The sequence below is a fragment of the Canis lupus genome, chromosome 28 (assembly GCF_048164855.1).
Source record: "Canis lupus baileyi chromosome 28, mCanLup2.hap1, whole genome shotgun sequence".
Classification (NCBI taxonomy): domain Eukaryota; kingdom Metazoa; phylum Chordata; class Mammalia; order Carnivora; family Canidae; genus Canis; species Canis lupus.
The window spans coordinates 4,319,740-4,337,204 of record NC_132865.1 but is presented as its reverse complement, the minus strand read 5'-3'; the positions used below and the strand labels follow the sequence as shown (position 1 = coordinate 4,337,204).

Sequence of the window (17,465 nt, the reverse complement as noted above, 5' to 3'; positions counted from 1 at the left end):
TCACAAAATAAGTCCAAGATTTAGATGTTCTTACTAGCTTTATGTTTTCGTTGCTTGTATTGTGGTCAGTGAAAGAAATCCCAAATCATTTAAACATTTAGGTTTGTTAGTATTTACCATTTTCCTTTAATGTGTTATTTTGTTTGTTTGCTATGTTTCTTATTCCTTGATCAATTCATCCCAGGTGCTATAAATTGTTTGTACAACCTTGTTTATCTTGATCTCTGTGATTTTCTCCTGCTCCTGGTACCATAGTGCCTACTAGATACTGGATACGTGTTTGATGACCTACTGCGTCTGACACGGACAACCTACATGTAAGTAGATGTATAAACAGATATATGGAATGCACACTGTAGATTATCATTGGTATGTTTTTCCCTTAATTTTTATTAAATTGGGAAAACAAAAGCAGTGAACCCTTTCGATTTGATACTTGAATTGGCTAACTGTACTGTGTAAACTCCTTAGATCTGCACTAATACAGCAGTGACTAGTCACATGTGGCTATATAAATTTAATTAAAGTTAAATGAAATTTAAAATTCATTCTTTCTACTATACCTGACACATTTCAAATACGCAATAGCCACATGCGACTGTTAGTTACCATGTATTGAAGAATGCACCTTCATTGCTGTAGAAACTTCTTTTGGACAGTGTTGCCTTAGAATGCTCTTTAGAAGAGCACCCTGGGTAGATTACTGCAGAATGATAAAAAAAAAAAAAAAATTCTTTCCTTTATGGTTTCATATTGCTTTAGGAAATGTCTGCTAGCTCAGATCTTCAACAATATAGGCAGGACCATTCCTGGTGCTAAGTGGATCAAAATGACATTAAATGGACTGTTACCAAAATCACAGAGTAAGATTAAAATGCCAGGAGCTATAGCTGTCAAATGACTTTGTAGTGGCTCTCTTGGTTCTTTTCCTAGCAGTCTGAAACATACACCAATGTCTTTAGAAATTGGCTTGGCCTTTCTCTGTAAGGAATTGCTGTTGGATGATGGAGAACTTCATACACATGGCAGGTTTTCTGGATAGTCTGTCCTCAAATAGAGACAAAATTCACTGGGAATATAGACAGTAGATACCTCACTGCTTACCCTACCCCCCTTAGATGCTGCAGGCAAGCGTTCAAAGGAAGTGTTCTGGTATCCATGTCTCTGCCTCAGGAGAAGCTCATTTTCCAGTTTAGATTTGTATCAGGAAATTATGCTTCCTGCCAAAAGGAGATTTAAGGACTGCACCCTCCCTGTATCACCAAAAAGAAAACAGATCACCCACGACCCAGACAGAGATAACAAACAGATCACTCTAATTAAGAAAAAAAAAAAAAAAAAAAAAGATGCAGCATTCTACAAACAGAGTCCAAGCACTTCTGGGCTGTAAAAAAGAGTGAACTTTGGAGAGGTTTCTGGTTGAGGCCCTTAAAATGAATTTTTAATAAATTATACATGTTGACTAAGATTAAGGTCTTCATATGGAAAAGTGACTTTCTATGGCAGACCAGCAAAGGCCTAGAAAGGTGTGGGATGTTGAAAAATAAAAAGCAGGAAAAGATACAGATGGAACCAGAACATAAATGCTTCTGTTTGCCCTACGAGCTGCAAGGTTTTCACCAGTTCTCAGTGAGTCAGAGCTAGAGGTTGATATTAGAATTCCACCATTCTGTTGTTTATATTTATGCTGCTATTTCTAAAATGTGTTCTGAAGAACCGTTAACTGGCTACGGGAGAAAGTTTCCGTGGAAATAAGTTTAGGAAGTACCTGGGTTAAATAAGATTAAATATGTCTTAAAAATAATCACAAGACTTCTTAAGACTTTTACTATGTCACTATGTGTTGTGAGTCTCTAAAAGGTTGTGAGAGGGATAAAGAATTTGTTAAGCTTTTGTAATAAGCATTTGGGATTTTAGGTAAAGCCCCAAGGCAGAGAAAAAAATTGGTGTAAGTAGCGTCATATTATAAAGAGCAGCTACTAAACATGTGGCCGTAGGGCTGAAAGGGTGACAAAATGCAGATGATGGCGTGGACATTTGATGAGTGAATATTTACAAAACTTTTAGAGCACTGCCTTGCATGTGGTGCTTAAAAGGCAATAGTTATTGTATTGTTTTGGGACTTCATGGGCTATTAGTGGAGAAGTCCCTCTTGGCCTCCCTGTAGAAGATATTGAGACGCTCTTGGCCAATCGGAAGCAAGGATGCTGCACAGGCCCTAATGACATGAAGTCCAAGATTGCAGAGTGTCCTCACAGGGCCTGGCTCATGCCTGCTCTGGTAGTAATCACTATGTCCCCTCCCACGTGTGAGGCTGAGTGATGGTCGTGGATCGCCTAACGAGCCTAGTGGGGAGTAGCGGTTGGTGGTAGTTTGGGGGTAGCTGACTGGTGAGGAAACAAGCCAAGGGCTGCAACTAGAGGTGAGCTTAAAAGCCAATGGAAGTGATAAACTTTGACAGTAAAACTGACCTCATCTCTTGGCAGCAGTGAAAAAGCTCTCATCTAGTGATTTTAATATTGGAGCAAAATAAGCACGCCAGACTTTGGTATATATTTATCCCATGTTGAAACAGCAGGGGAAGAAAATCAGATATCATCTTCACATTTTTCTACTCTGATTTTTCAGTTTCAATTGCACTTGAGAAGTCTGACCCAATCTTTCACTCCCGAGTCGCCCTCACTGAGCCTCTCTAGGTGGGATGATTGGGGAACAAAGTTTTGGTTGAGATTTATTGGAGAGGAGTAAGCCCGGCTCCGTAACAGATCAGGCTCTGAAAGGGAAAAGCAAATGCAGTAGAAGGACTCCACAGGAATTCAGTCCTGGAGGGAAGGAGGGTAGCAGGATTCAGCGGGAGGTTGAGAACTGGGCCCAGGAATCTCTCTCTCTTCTTTCCTCCTCTTTTAAATATCCAACTGTATGTTCCTACGGCTTTCAGTATTGTCTTCTACCCATACGTCTTCTCCCCGTACTCTGGTCCTAAAGGCAATTCCTGCTCCAATTGATGTTGGCCCAATTGACTTGAGGAATTGAAAATGAATTATAAACATAAAAGATTCCCACCAACCTAAGAAATAAAAATCAAAACAATAAGATAACCTGAAAGTATCTTAAACAGATGAAAGATATCTTCAGAATGTTCTCTAAATGAGGACAAACTTGCTAAAATCAATATTGTATTGTAGCATTGACTCTCTGGGTGAGGCTAGAGGCATAAAGGATTTAGATTTTAGATTTTTTAATAAACAGAAGGCATAACATGGCACCAATAAAGATGATATTTTGGCACTTAAAGAGAGCATAAATACAGATGAGTAAGAACGAGTGCTGGAATTGTTTCTACCACTGGCTCATGGATAGCCTTTAAATAAATGGTGATATTCCTTCTGTGTATTCTCTGTCTTGTTTTTTGACCCCTGTATCAGCTTTTTCTTGCAACGTGATAAACCAGCTCAAGCCACTGTTGCTTAAAATGTCAACAAGTCTTTACTTGTGTTGCCTGGGCAATTTTTTGCTGTCCTCACTTAGCTTCAGTTGGTTGCAGGACTGGGCTCAGTGGATGGTTGCAAGGGCTGGGGCTCTTCACATGTCATTGCACCCATGGTGTCGTCACCACATGGTGGTCTCAGGTTCCAAGCCAGCAAGGGCAGAAGCTTCAAGGTCTCCCTAGACAGAATTCCTTGGAATTCACACCACATCACGCCCACCATATTCCATTAATCAAAGCCACTCCAAACGCTGGCCCAGATTCAGAGGAAGGGGAAAGAGATTCTAACTCTTGATGAGAAGAGTCACAAAGCCACATTGCAGACTCACATGTCTAAGGAAAGAAAGATTTTGTGGTCGTCTTTCCAAATAGTTGACCACAGCCCCCAAACCATTACTGAGGAGTAGGAAGGGGACTTGAAAATAAGGAGATGGGTAGAGAGAAGTTTCTTTCTAAGCAACCATTTTGCCTCTGTTTGTCCTGAAAACCTGAAACTTTAGACCTTTAGCTTCAGAGGGTCATCCACATCTGATAATGCTGATTGTAATTTTTATATTGATGTGTAAGCAGTAGAACTGTAGTATCCATCTGTACCCAGGAAGGAGAAGAATTTCTTCCAAGTGTGTGCTGGTAACTTATATTTTATAAGAACGATGCAGTGGCCGAGTTAGTGCAGGAGAAGGAGAAGAGCTAAAGGCAGAGCTTTTGAAACTGGATCACTCATCGTAGGCATCGGAATCGCTTGGGGTGCTTGTTGAACATTGAGAACCTTGCATCCTCCTAAATCAGAATCATAAATGACCCACCAGCCTACGAGTCCTGAAGTAGATGGGAATTTGAGGACGTGTGCATCATGACATATTTCTTAAGTGTAACATTAAAAGGATTTTTAATTGAACACCCTACAGGTTAGGCAGAATTTGGAAAACACTGAGCATCACAAAGGTGCTTATAAACTTGCCCGTTAGTGAATTTTGTTAGATTGTAAGTTCTTTGAAGGAAAACCAAAAACATGGCATCTTCTAAACTCAACAACATTACAAAAAGCCAAAAACTAGACATTGAATTAAATTGTATTTCGATTCGGTAACTTTGAAAAGCAGAAATATCAGGTAGGGCACCTGCTATTTATACAGTAGATTTGTATTCTGGTCCTAAAGGCAATTCCTATAATCAATTAGTATTGTATGAAGAAGTAAAAATTCCATCAACTTCTAGCCCTAAGATTAATTGTATGTGTGGTTTAGCCAATTTTATAGCATTTCCTTGGGAAGCTTACCTATAAGAATTTCTATCTTAGGGGGTTACTGTAAATATTAAATAAGGTAGGATATGGAAAAAAGTTTAAAAAATAGCTTTTCTTAAAATACACTTTATAATAAAATCTGTATCAAAGTATCAATCACTTGTTTATTTTTTGCTCAGAAGCATTTAGTTAAGTGGGTGCTTATTTAAAATCTGTAAATCTTTTCTCTCTATTTAGACTCTTAATAACTATCCATTTAATGAGAGAATGATGTGATGTCGGACCCATTTCCTGCAAAATATGCAGCTGTTTTCATGGCACTCTGAGCCTTATTAAAGTGATATTTTGAGAATTATTTCACATTGCTATTCAATTACTATATGGTTTTAGAAAATACACTTTCACCTCATCAGGATGTTGCTGATTTATTTTATCAGGACAATAGCAAAACTAAAAAAAAAAATTACCCACCATCATTGGATTTAGTAACAAATTGATAATCTTATAGTTGCTCTTTTAATAGTGTATATAGATTCTCACCCTCCCTTAAAATTTCAGTTCTTAAAATACCCCTGTTTATCTTGACTTTTGTTTTTTATGGGTGTTTGTTTGTTGGCTTTTCTCCCTTAATTCTGCTATATTTTCCGCAGGCCAAGACTAAAGAGGGTCCAATGTTATGCCTTCTGTCTGATGAGGAATACAGTTGGTTTGTCTGGACTTGACACTTTCCTACCCATACACAACCCCCAGGTGGACGCTGGGAGAGGAAAGGAAAGATAAAGAGTCACAGGTAGAAAGAGGGCAGAGCTACAACTTTCCCATGGCTCCCACTGGTTCCCTGGATGATTGAAGGGCACTGCTTTCTGGCCTCATCTGTCTGGAGGGGGAAGGGAGGAAGCTCTCAGGCAATGGCCATTCTTCCCTCTTCCTGGGGAATCACCTCAGGGGATACACCCCCCATCATGGGACCTACCCACGGCCCCATCACTGCTGCTCTATGGATCAAAACGGAAGTGTCAGAGGCCTTGGAGCAGGTTTCCTAGCTCTGACCTGTGCAAGATTGAGAGAAAAAGAAGGAAATTAACCAGGCATTGATGTTCTGCTATTGAATAGATAGTCTGCTAAGGGGTTTGCATATTTTGGCCACAGCCTTGTGAAGTGGCTATTCTTACTTTTTCATTGGTAAAGAGATAATCTAAGCTCAGAGTTTAATCAGCGTGGTTAAATCACACAGCTAGTAAGAAATAGAGCTATAATTAAACTAAATATAAGGACTGGAATCGTGGAGTGCCTGGGTGGCTCAATCGGTGAGTCAACCCACCGACTCTTGGTTTTGGCTCAGGTCACCATCTCATGGAGGGTGGGATTGAGCCCCACATCAGGCTTCATGGTCAGCAGGGAGTCTGCTTGAAGATTCTCTCCCTCTGCCCCTATCCCATTTGTGCTCTTTCTTTCATATATATATATATATTTTTTTTTAACTTAAAATAACTCCCAAAATTCTGATAGTCATACACACTCTGCAAAATGATCCAAGTAAGTAGCTTTTAGAATTGTGCATATAGTAAATGTTAATAGGCCCTGGCCAACGGCCAGGCTGCCCCTTCAATGAGTAAAGTTCTCATATACCAAAAACAAAGCAGACAAAACAAAACCCATAACTTTCAAGGCGCACGGTCTTTGGGTTATTGACCCTGTTTTCCATTTCAGGAACTGTCATGATACTAAGTCCAAACAATGTTTTTGTTTTACACTTAGCCAAGGATTATCAAGCATTTTTTTTGGACTACAACCAGTGAATATTACACAGTATGTTACCTCATTATTCCCCCAACCCATGCCTGCCCCAAAGGGAATTTTACACCATTCATTGTATTGCTAGGAATAAATTCAATTTCAAAACCTGTGCCAGCATAGATACTTCTTTTGTTTTTAGGTGCCTGATTCCCATGCAGTCCTATAGTTAGCAATGTGTACTTAATGATTAATACAAAGCTTTTCCATTTATGAAAAGGAGGAAAAAATCTCATCTTCCATGTATTTAAGGTCTACACAAAGAAAACTATGCAGTGCATAGTGTTACATAATTTAGATAGAATACGTTTAGGGCTGACCCTTGGGGAAATTGGGAAGGGGTGAAACTCACCTTTCAACATTCTTAGCCTCCCACCTTCCAAATTCTTTGTAGCATCCTATGCCAGATATCATTATTTTTAATGACTGGCCCCTTGAGGCAGCCAAATGAATGAATCTCTACTTGTGAAATGCATCAAATAAAAGGAGATATTTGGGAAACGGTTAATTTGTTCTGAAATCACAGCAGGGAGGCAAGGATTTGTGAGAAAGGGTTATCCCTCAGCATTTGCCTCCCACTATCCCAGAGGTGAGATCCCACGTTTAAGCAGACAAGCAGATAACCAAGGAGAAGAAACACCGAAACAATTCTTCGGAAAATGGAACCCGGCCAAGGGGGCATTTGTTGATTCACTTCTAGCGGAGCTAGAGACAGAGGCCCCTCCCGTGTCCGTTCTGTTGGCCAAGGCACCCAGGGTTTTCTCTTTACAGTTGCTGTCAAAAATGCATGAGAAGAAACTCCACTGTTCTCCAAAAAATTTTCTTCTTATGGAGGTAAGAACGGAAATCTTAGTTCAAGGTCTTCTATTAATATTCCGGAATAAGTAGGTAGAGTTGTGAAAGGTTCTATAAACCTTTAAATTGCTATTAGCTAATCAGAATCATTGTTCAGTGATCATTATCTGTCATTAAATGACCACTGAATCAGAATGTTCATACTGCTTTTCAATTAAAATGTAGAATAGCCAGGACGGGCTCAATAGCACACAGAGCAGCAGCCATGGGACCCAGTGAGGCTGCCATTACCCAGAGGTAATTGACCACTTAAGAACTTAAGTTAACTTCTTGATGCAGCTGGCTATTTCTGCCAATGTCATTTCTAAAGGCTTTTCCTACAGAAAGAGCACTCGTATAAACAATATGCCTTGTAATGGGGTGTTCAAGATAAAAACTGCTCACGATTTTTAAAATTCCATCCAAGTATGATGCCCTGTCGGTTGTTAGGGATTCACGCAATAGCCTACAGAAGAAAGAGATGAAGAAATGTGACCGCAGGATAGAGGCCACGTAGGTAGCTCAGGTTATGATCAGGAAAGGATTTCGCTTTGAGCTAAAGTGTATTTACACACGCACTCACCCAGAGACACACACGACTGTGTGTGTGATCTATGAAACATCAAAGCAACTGATGGCTAAATGAAAAATTCAGTCTGTCAGTCAACTCAAACACGACAGTAGACGACGTTTGGCTATTTCTTTTTCTCTCACATGATTAACAATTTCCATGAAAAGCAGAGAGATCCTAAAGACAAGATAGGACGGGCTAGTTATGGAAGAGTTAAGTTTTCCATAAGAAAGAGAAACACAGTTAAATACTACATCACAAATTACCATTTTTATGTCACTACCCCACGATGACTTTAGCACTAAGCCTGCTACATCTTCACACTCTCATTAGGATATAATGCATATTCATGGTCCTGATTATATAGCCACTTTCTTGACTTGTTTTAATTGTGCATAAAGACACTGTGACAGGAGACCTGACCTTTTCAAGATCATTTTCTCTCCATTGCTTTTCACAAAGCTATTAACTTGTCTCCTTCCCAAAGATTGCAATAATTTATTTCCCATTAATAAAAAATTCCTGGTGCCATGCAAATTAAAATTTATTCAGCAAATAGAATTCTTTGGATTATTTTCTAATGGCTTTAAATACTTCCAGCTTAGAAAGAAAAATAATATTAATGGGTACAGGCTGAGTGGATAATTGCATACATCGGAGAAAAACGAATATACAGCCAATGCTGTAGCTTACCTCACATCAATTACCTAGAAGAGTTGCTTTACTTCTTTTTTCAAAAAATATATTAAATAATTTATTTCAGGGGGTATCATTATGGTCTTGAAATGATCCCTATTACATGAAAAGCTCAGCAACTTACACGTATAAACAACACATGTTGGTATAAGAAAACCAGACCAAGTTAAAAAAAAATAAAAAAGAAGTGTGTAGGTGTAAATGACATTATTTAAGGGGGTCACTTAGCTGAAGTGGCAGTGAATTACAATATAACATGAGCAAGGAATAAATGAAATGCAAGGAATTAGATTCCTTTTCTTACTAAATGGCACCTGTCTTGCTCTTTGTAATTGGTACTCTGTGAGAGAACCAAATTTCCAGAGGATGTTGCCTTTGAACTTCATTATTCTGACAGAAGTTAAGAATATCTTCTTCGTGCTACGTACTTTTCCCCTGTTCTTTGCATTTTAGGTTAATTGATGAAAATCGGGTGTTAAAATGTTTATATACAAAATGTTTTAGACCTAAAGTTCTGTGGGTAGCACATAATAATTACTGTCAACCTATTTGCTCCATATAAAAATAATACCAGTGCCTAAAGGTTGACATTTTAACTTTGGGCCATCATAAACATAACTCTTTCTGGTTCTTGACATAGTAATTGCATTGGACAGGAGGGATTAGAACACCCAGGAGAACTTTGTGGGTTTGAAATTTTCCAATGGAAACAAAGCTCTTTGAGTGTTTTCTTCATAGTCTAGGAAATTAGAAAAGGAAGGAGTGGGTGGGCAATCTAGTTAACCTGCCAAATGGGGCAATTTTTCCCCTTAAATAGAAGACTTCATTGTCTGTTCCAATCTAATTTTAAAGATTTCTTTTCCTGTCCTCTCTATAATCCAAAAGGGAAAAAAAAAGATCGGAGAAAAGAACTACTATTTTGATGCTATTTGGTAGATAATGAGATTTTTATACCGATTATTTCACTGGACCCTCAGATGATTTTTTGAGCCCGGTAAGGTCATTTTTCACACCTTGCTTCACAGGAAAGGAAACTGAAGGCCCATAGAAATGAAACTATGTGCCCAGAGTTACAGGCTAATAAATTAAGAAGCCAGGACTCAACCTAAGATTCTGTGGCTCTTCCTAAGCGCCTACCAAATTAACTCAAATAAGCTAGACTTAACCTCTGTAGTGATGGTTGTCAAGTGGGGGCAATATTGCCCTCCAGGAAACATTAACAATGTTTGGAAATGTTTTTGGTTGTCACAACTTGTATATGTGTGTCAGAGGCTGCTGTTGGCAGCTAGTGGGTAAAAGCCAAGGTAAACACCTCACATTGCCCAGAACAGTCTTCCAAAAGTCAGAATTATTTGGTTCAAAATGTAATGGTACCCTTGCTAAGGCATTCTGTTCTATAAACATGCGATAAAAAAAAAAAGAAGTAAACAACTTTATAGATACTTGCATTTTTAGTTTGAAAGCATTGGGTTATCTCTCTACAACAACGGAAAGAAAAGTAGGAGAGAGCCAAAAGCAAACAAAGCCAGAAAATAAGGCAAAAACAGTCCTTAGGTGAAGACAAAAATTAAAATAATTCTATAATTATTAAACGATTCATCATTGAATGACATAAATATTAAATGTTTAATCACTTAATTCAATAATTATTAAATAATTAATCACTTAATTAATTAAAATAAAATAGTAAAGGGAGAATGTTTAGATTAGGGACGCAGGAAGGTCCTAGAGCACACAGCAGATGAGAAAGCTCTAAAATGCATCCGGAAATAAACACCAAAGATGATGCGGATCACTGGATGGCGAGGAAAGGACACTGTCATAAAAATACAAATAGTTGACACCTGCCATGAGACACCCAGTAACTGTGTTAGGCGAGCCAGTCAGAGAAATGCTCAGAAGGAGAGCAGAGAGACTCTAGAAAATACTCCTCAATGCAGGACACAGAATCAGCATTTCTAGTGTGAAAAGCTTGACGATGAGTGAAAAAGAGAGCAGTTCCCTGGACTACCAATAACGGTAAGGCTGGAAAATCAAAAGAGGAGTTTAAATAGGAGTTTAAACTCAGCACAGAGCACTCTTTCTCTGGGAATTCATCTTCCTTGTTCTGAAACCTTTAGCTGCTATGTATTGTAATCAACGTAGTAGGAGGAGTATATTTTACCCTGTTCAGTCATTTTAATAAAACGAAGCATTACAGAATATTCCGGTGTTTTGTGAAATTTAAGGCAGTCCTGGGATTTCCAGCCTTACTAGGAAATTAAAATTAACAAGGCTCAATAAAATTATGATGTGTGTGTGTGTGTGTGTGTGTGTGTGTGTGTGTGTTTTAAACAAGGCAGAGCAGCTTCGTCGAAAAAAGATTCTCAACAACGGGTAGCTCTTTTGGGTTTCTGGACCCAATTGCAACATGTGGGGTGGGCACCTCCCCAAACTATCAGCAATTCTTCATCACCTGCAGGAAGATACAGCATCACGACACTCCCTGAACACAGCACCAGATTCCACAGGTTGAGGGCTCAGCCTTACGAGACCGGCCTCCACCAGCCCCAGTTCGGCTGCCAATGGCAAGCCCGGGCTGCTACTTTTCCTTCTGACCAACCGGGTATAAATCGGAGGTTCCAACCACCCTCTCCAACTCAGGATGCCAATCTCAAGACTGTACTGCTGACCCCCTTGGTATAAATCAGCACAACCACAACCTGCTCCTCGGGTTTGATTAATTTGCTAGAGCAGCTCACAGAACTCAGAGAAACATCTTACTTACTGGATCACTGATTTATTAAAAAAGAATATAACCCGGGAACAGCCAGATGGAAGAGACGCATAGGGCAGTTCACAGAGCTTCCATGCCCCGTCCGGGGCACCATTCTCCCAGTAGCTGCATGTGTTCACCAACCCAGAAGCAATCTGAACCCCGTCCTTTTTGGAGTTTTATGGAGAATTTATTCAATAGGTACAATTGATTAAATCATTGGCCTCTGGTGACTGAACGCAATCTCCAGCTCCTCCCCCTTCCCAGGAAGTCAGGAGACTGGACTGGAGGCTCCAACCCCTTTAATCACAAGGTTGGCCATCCTGGCAGCCAGTCCTCTGCTCTTCGGTGCTTTCCAAATCTCACTTCATTAACACAACACTACGCACCTTTATTGCTCTCATCACAAGGGTTTCAGGGGCTCTGTGCCAGGCGAGGGGACAAAGACCAAATATATAGTTCTTGTAAATCATAATATCACGGCAACCTCAGCTAAACCTTAGTTGCCTCTTAGCAATCTTGTTGAAAACTATGAGAAAAAGTTGATGAAAGATGAATAGTTTAGGAGTCAGACAACCTGAGAAGAGGATTTGAAGTCTATCTCTCCAGCTCTTACTGGCTTACCTATGGCAAAGATTCCCAAACTTTGCAAACATCAGTTTCCTATTTGGCAGACGAGGAACAATAACAACTATCTCTCGGGTGGTATTAAAAATACTTCACGACTAGCAAACCATGGATCCGGATCAAAAAGAATGGGTGCACTGACCAATGAGAATGGACACGAGCTATAAACAACCAATATGACCACAGGGGTCACTGATGGTCATCCCTGCCTTGCACACAGAGTTCTGTAGAGAATTACATAATTTTGTTTATTTAGTTATTCATCTATTTATTACACGTGTACCGGGATCTAGATGCCCGCCATATTGGGTCCTGGGGATATAGAAGTGATCAAACACAATTTCATGTCTTTGAAAGACTTAAAGTCTAATGAGACCAATAAGATTAATATAATTGCATATGTGTTGGGTATTATTAATATTGAGCTTTATTCAGTTATAGGTCTTTTGAGGTTCTACCCACTTGCAAGTCTCCAGCCTTAACTTTTTCTGGGTGTCTAGTCCTGGGCTTTCAGCTGCCTGTTGGACATCTGTGGCTGGATGCAGGTATCTCAAACAACACAACCATCCCAAACCAAATTTGCCACTGTCTGTGCCAAACAATTTTTTCTACCTCATGCCTCAGGATGATCCTATTATTTGCCTCTGTTGCCAGGCCTCAAATTGTGAGGTCATTACTGAGAATTTGCTATATCATTCAGGGCCCCTGTATCATTCTCAGCCAATCCTGTGGACACATCTGATCTGATTCCCTCCATGCCTTTCCCAGGCTCATACTAATCCAAAATATGTTACCTCCTACCTGGCTTCCTTGCTAGGCCCTCTGCTTTTGCTTCTATGACATATACTCCTAATTCCTAACTTTTTTTTCTATCACCAATGACTAAATTCTGTTTGTTCTTTAAGACCTGTCATATCACTGTGTGCTGTTTTCTATGGATTACTGCTTTCTGAAATGAACTTGTTCATGTATTTTCTTACATGGTCAGGTCTTCTCATCCTCTTTCCCCTCCTGAGCTACCTATTAGCTACATGACTGCAAAAACTGAGCTCATCATAGACATTCGGTAACTATGTGTTGAACAAAAGGAAAGCCCCGCTCTGGGTTCTCACAGGTTAGTGTCTCTTAGCATCTTGCCAATTGTTGCTTTTAGGATCAAGAACCACACCCAAAGTCAATGGCACAAATAGTTCTCCCTATAACTAAAAAATATGTTGTGTCACTAGTTTTTTTTTTTCTACCTGTACCTACCCATTGCTGCTGAACCAAAACTCTGTGACTTTAAAAATTGTTTAGCTTCGACAGTAAAAAGAAACCTTAGCTTTAGTCCATTAGAACAACCTGCCCAAACCTCATTTTCTCCTGCACCTAGATGAAAGTAAATTAAAGAATGTAGATTAAAACAAAAGTGCGTAAACCCTGCTGTTTCTCATTTGCTGTGTTAATCAAGGCTGCAGGAAGAACTTTCTGCCTCCATTAGCCTATGTTTTCATTTTCTGTTTCTCCCTCCTTTCTCTCTGTTCTTGTATTCTCTGCCACCCATCTGAGCCTTTGATACCTTTCCAGAATAAAAATGGATCTTATTCAAACATAAACTATTCAAAACACTTGTGTTAATTGTACAGTAACAGAGAATCATTGTACGTCACAGAGTAAACTGTTTTCTTTTTATTAACTTCTTTTCCCCTGAATGAAAAAAAAAACTGTTAATTTTTTAGGAAATCTGAAGACTTACAAAGAAGGGACCATTTCAGACGGTACATCAGAAGGGCCAGATTCCTGGTGCTGACAGTGAATATTTGGGCAGTACTTTGATGATTGATTTCCAAATAAATTGAACATGAATTGATGCTATGAAGTTCAGAGGAAAGGGAACCCTGACCTGTACTACCCGGAAGGAGACACCTCTGGCCTCACCAATCTTAATTTACCTACATTCTAATCACATTTCAAAAAAAGTTCCCTACTTAGCTCCCTTTTTTTTTCCTTTTTTTTTTTTCAGCTCCCTTTCTTACTCTTCATTTTCTCATAGCTTTTGACTCATTGCATAATTTTATATTAGTGTTAAACAAAATCCTCCTTATCACAGAAACTGAGATGCAAGATGCCACAGTGACTTAGTGCATCTGTTTGGGAAATTTATTTCATCAAAGGCAGAGCTACCATGGGTCATTTTTGTTGAAAGTGATTTCGCAATCATTATTCAGGAGATAGTCATGGAATATTTTTTTTTCCAGCAGGCTCTTATGGTGCCCTAATTTATGTGGCCATTTAAATGTATTGATTATTGCCTAGTGGCACTGGAGATATGCATCCTGAAATCAGGACTGAGTTATGGATTAGTTAGCTGAAAATTTATGCTGTGGATGCATATCTGCTTAATTAAATAGAAGTCATATCCTCTTAAGTGAGACGCTCTTTAAAGCTGTGCCTATCAAAACAAGAATAAAAAAAACAAAGATATCCCCTTATGTAGAGGAAAGGCATCTTACTATAAGAAAACTGTAGCTGTTGGTCAGTCTCAAGCACAGAAACCCCATGTCATCTGATGCACCCAGCTGAGTCATTACTGTTGGAGTTCCACTCTTACCTCTGCTGGGAATTGCCTTAGCACTTCCTGATGTACCTGAATAATGAGGTTGTTGCACCTGTGAAATAATCATCACACAACCCACAACCACCCATGGGATGCTCGGCACAGCAGATGTTCCAACTCATCATCTACTGGTGGGCTGTCTTCCTCCTCAGACCTTGTCCCACTTCTCTCCAGCGTGGAGCATGTTATTTAACCAAATGAAGACTAAACTCAGCAAACAGCATGAAATTCAGCTGCACTGTCTTCAAACCAACACTGTGTTCAACTGTCCCCATCTCCAGTGTTCTGTTTGAAATATGGAATGAGTATAGGACAGTCACAGTTATCGGCACCCAAACCGCTCTACCAAAGAGAAAGTGTGTCAAATCGTATTATTTGTAAAGAGAATCAACAAATAATGAAATCATTTTGTTCTCTTACCCTGAGAAAATGGCAATTTAGTTCAAGACTAAAATTTAGAGTGATCTAAACATTTCCATTCAGTTCTCATGAAAACTTTCTACACACAAATGGGATGTTTTTGAACTCCAGGACATGAAAAGCTCCATTGTTAGCTTAATTTTCACATGCACATACATGGAAAATAGTGATGTTTTATGTTCACAGTGATGGCTTTAGTGCTTTTACAGTAACTGCAATAAATGCGTGCGGTAGAAACTGTTTGAATGTTAACCCATTCTGAATTTCTGAAAATTAATTCGTAATAATACATCAATGGTTGACGTTCTGAGGATCCTTCCTTGTCCATTATAACCTTCTAGTTGGGGGATTAGAAAGTTGAAAACTACATTTCTTATGCTGCCTCACCACCATGGTTCCAGTTGCAAATCAGTTTCTACCCTTTATATTCAATAAGACATGTGAAAGGTAGACTTGAGGGGATGGCCACCTTCTGATATCTCTAGGCCAGTGGTTCTCTGAGTTTGGTCCCTGGACCACCAGCAGTACTAGGGCTAGGGACTTAGTAGATATACAAATTCCTGAGCCCACTTTCAACCTACTGAATTAGAAATTGTTGAGGTGGGTTTAGCAAACGGTGTTTTAATATGCCGTCCATTGGATTCTGAAGCATATTCAAATTTGAAATTCACTACTAGGCTTCTGGCTACTGATTAACAAGATGGTGGATACCAGAGGCTTCCTTGCACAGCACTTCATTCCCCAACTTCCTGACTGTGGAGATGTGGTGGCGGCAGTGACATCTTGATTTTGATCTTCTTTACTTCCTAATGGAAAATATGGGTGTCCATTATCTGGTTTCGATCCATTATCTGGATGTGAGAGATGGTTATGCCCCTTGCACTGATGTCCTGTGTTTAGCACAGCTCTAGAGGCAGCCTCCAGAATAGGAGTTGCTTTAGTAGATCACCTGTATTGTTTTGGAAGTCATTTGGGGAAGACTTGCTCCTTCTGTCTTTCCTGTAATCTCATGAGCATCTGCCTACACTAAACTTTCTGCTTCAAATATCTAGAACAGGGCCTGTTTCTTACACAAAACCATGTCTGAGACATTGTTTCAGGCAGTTTTGAAACATGGCCCCAAATTCTTTGAACCGCTTCTCATCAAGAGGCGGGATGTCTGTGCCTTTGAAGCCTTTGAATTTGAGCTCCAGGACTGCTTGACCAGTTACATACAGTAGAAGTGATACAGTGCTCAGGTTTTAAGAAATTAGCAACTTCTACTTCCTGTCTCCAGGGACATTCGCTCTTGTGACCCAGACACTAGTCTGTGAGGAAGCCAAACTATAGCCAGAAACCAACTTACCAACCATATAAGGGAGACATTTTGGATGTGGCTTCTTCAGGCCCAGGCAAGCTGCCCCAACTGATGGCACAAATGACAGAAATTAATCTTCCCTGCGGAGCTCTGCCCAAAGAGAAGATTCATGAGCTAAAAATCAATAAATCAATAAATCAATAAATCAATAAAATCAATAAAATCAATTAAATAATATTAAAAAAGGTTATTCAGTTGATAGCAAATGTCATTTTTCCTAAAAGTCTGATGTTCTTTGATTTGTTTATTATAACTAATTACAGGGTTTAAAAAAATATTGTATTTATTTATTCCTGAGAGACACAGAGAGAGGCAGAGACATAGGCAGAGGGAGAAGCAGGCTCCCTGTGGGGAGCTCAGTGTGGGACTCGATCTCAGAACCCTGGGATCAAGCCCTGAGACAAAGGGAGATGCTCAACCGCTGAGCCACCCAGGTGCCCCTAATTACAGGATATTGTAATGGACATTACACTTACATAAGGTGAAACTAACTGAATGTGAACATTTTGTTCTTCTTCTTCAGATAAAGATCTCAGAAGACCCTGTGGTTGCTTTTAGCCACTGGGTTTTGCCGTGATCAGTTATGCAGCAATAGATATCTGGAAGAGTCCCTAAGCCAGAATATTTGTAGAATCAGAACAAAGATTTCAAATCTAGGCCAAAGTGATGTCACAGTTAGAATTTCCCTAAAGCAGATCCAGATGTGAGGTGGTTGGGGTACGATGATAAGAACTAGACAGTAGGGAATTTTGAAGACGTGAGGCCCTCCTGTCAATTTCACATCCTATCACAGAACTGGTTTCAGTATTTTCCCCGTTTAAGTTTGATGATGTAAAAATATCATGTTTTCTGCCATGGAGACTCTTACATAAAAGAAAGAACTTATATATACACATATGTACGTTTTTAATCTTTCAGCTTTATATTTAAGTGTGAATTTATAGAACAAAGCACTGGAATTAGGGGCAATACAAGGCAAATCAAGGGATGTCAACTTTTTTACCAGCAAGAGGTCATTTGCTGTAACCTGAGCTACTTCTCAGCTGTTCAGTCTTACAATGTCACATTTCCCCATGCAGGAC

At 39.5% G+C, this 17,465-nt stretch overlaps 1 long non-coding RNA gene across 3 annotated transcripts in view; it reads right to left on the bottom strand.

Annotated features, from left to right (window-relative positions):
- Positions 1-17,005, bottom strand: part of LOC140619930 (uncharacterized) — a 42,939-nt gene extending 25,934 nt beyond the window's left edge. For 2 of the 3 annotated variants that reach the window (XR_012019694.1, XR_012019695.1), the window contains exons 1-2: positions 16,860-17,005; positions 16,372-16,497 (exon numbers count right to left, since the gene is read on the bottom strand). This is a non-coding gene — a long non-coding RNA (uncharacterized lncRNA). Of the gene's footprint in view, positions 1-15,496; positions 15,833-16,371; positions 16,498-16,859 lie in introns of those variants that run through there. The other variant, XR_012019693.1, reaches the window with a different exon arrangement.
- Positions 17,006-17,465: the final 460 nt, after the last annotated feature.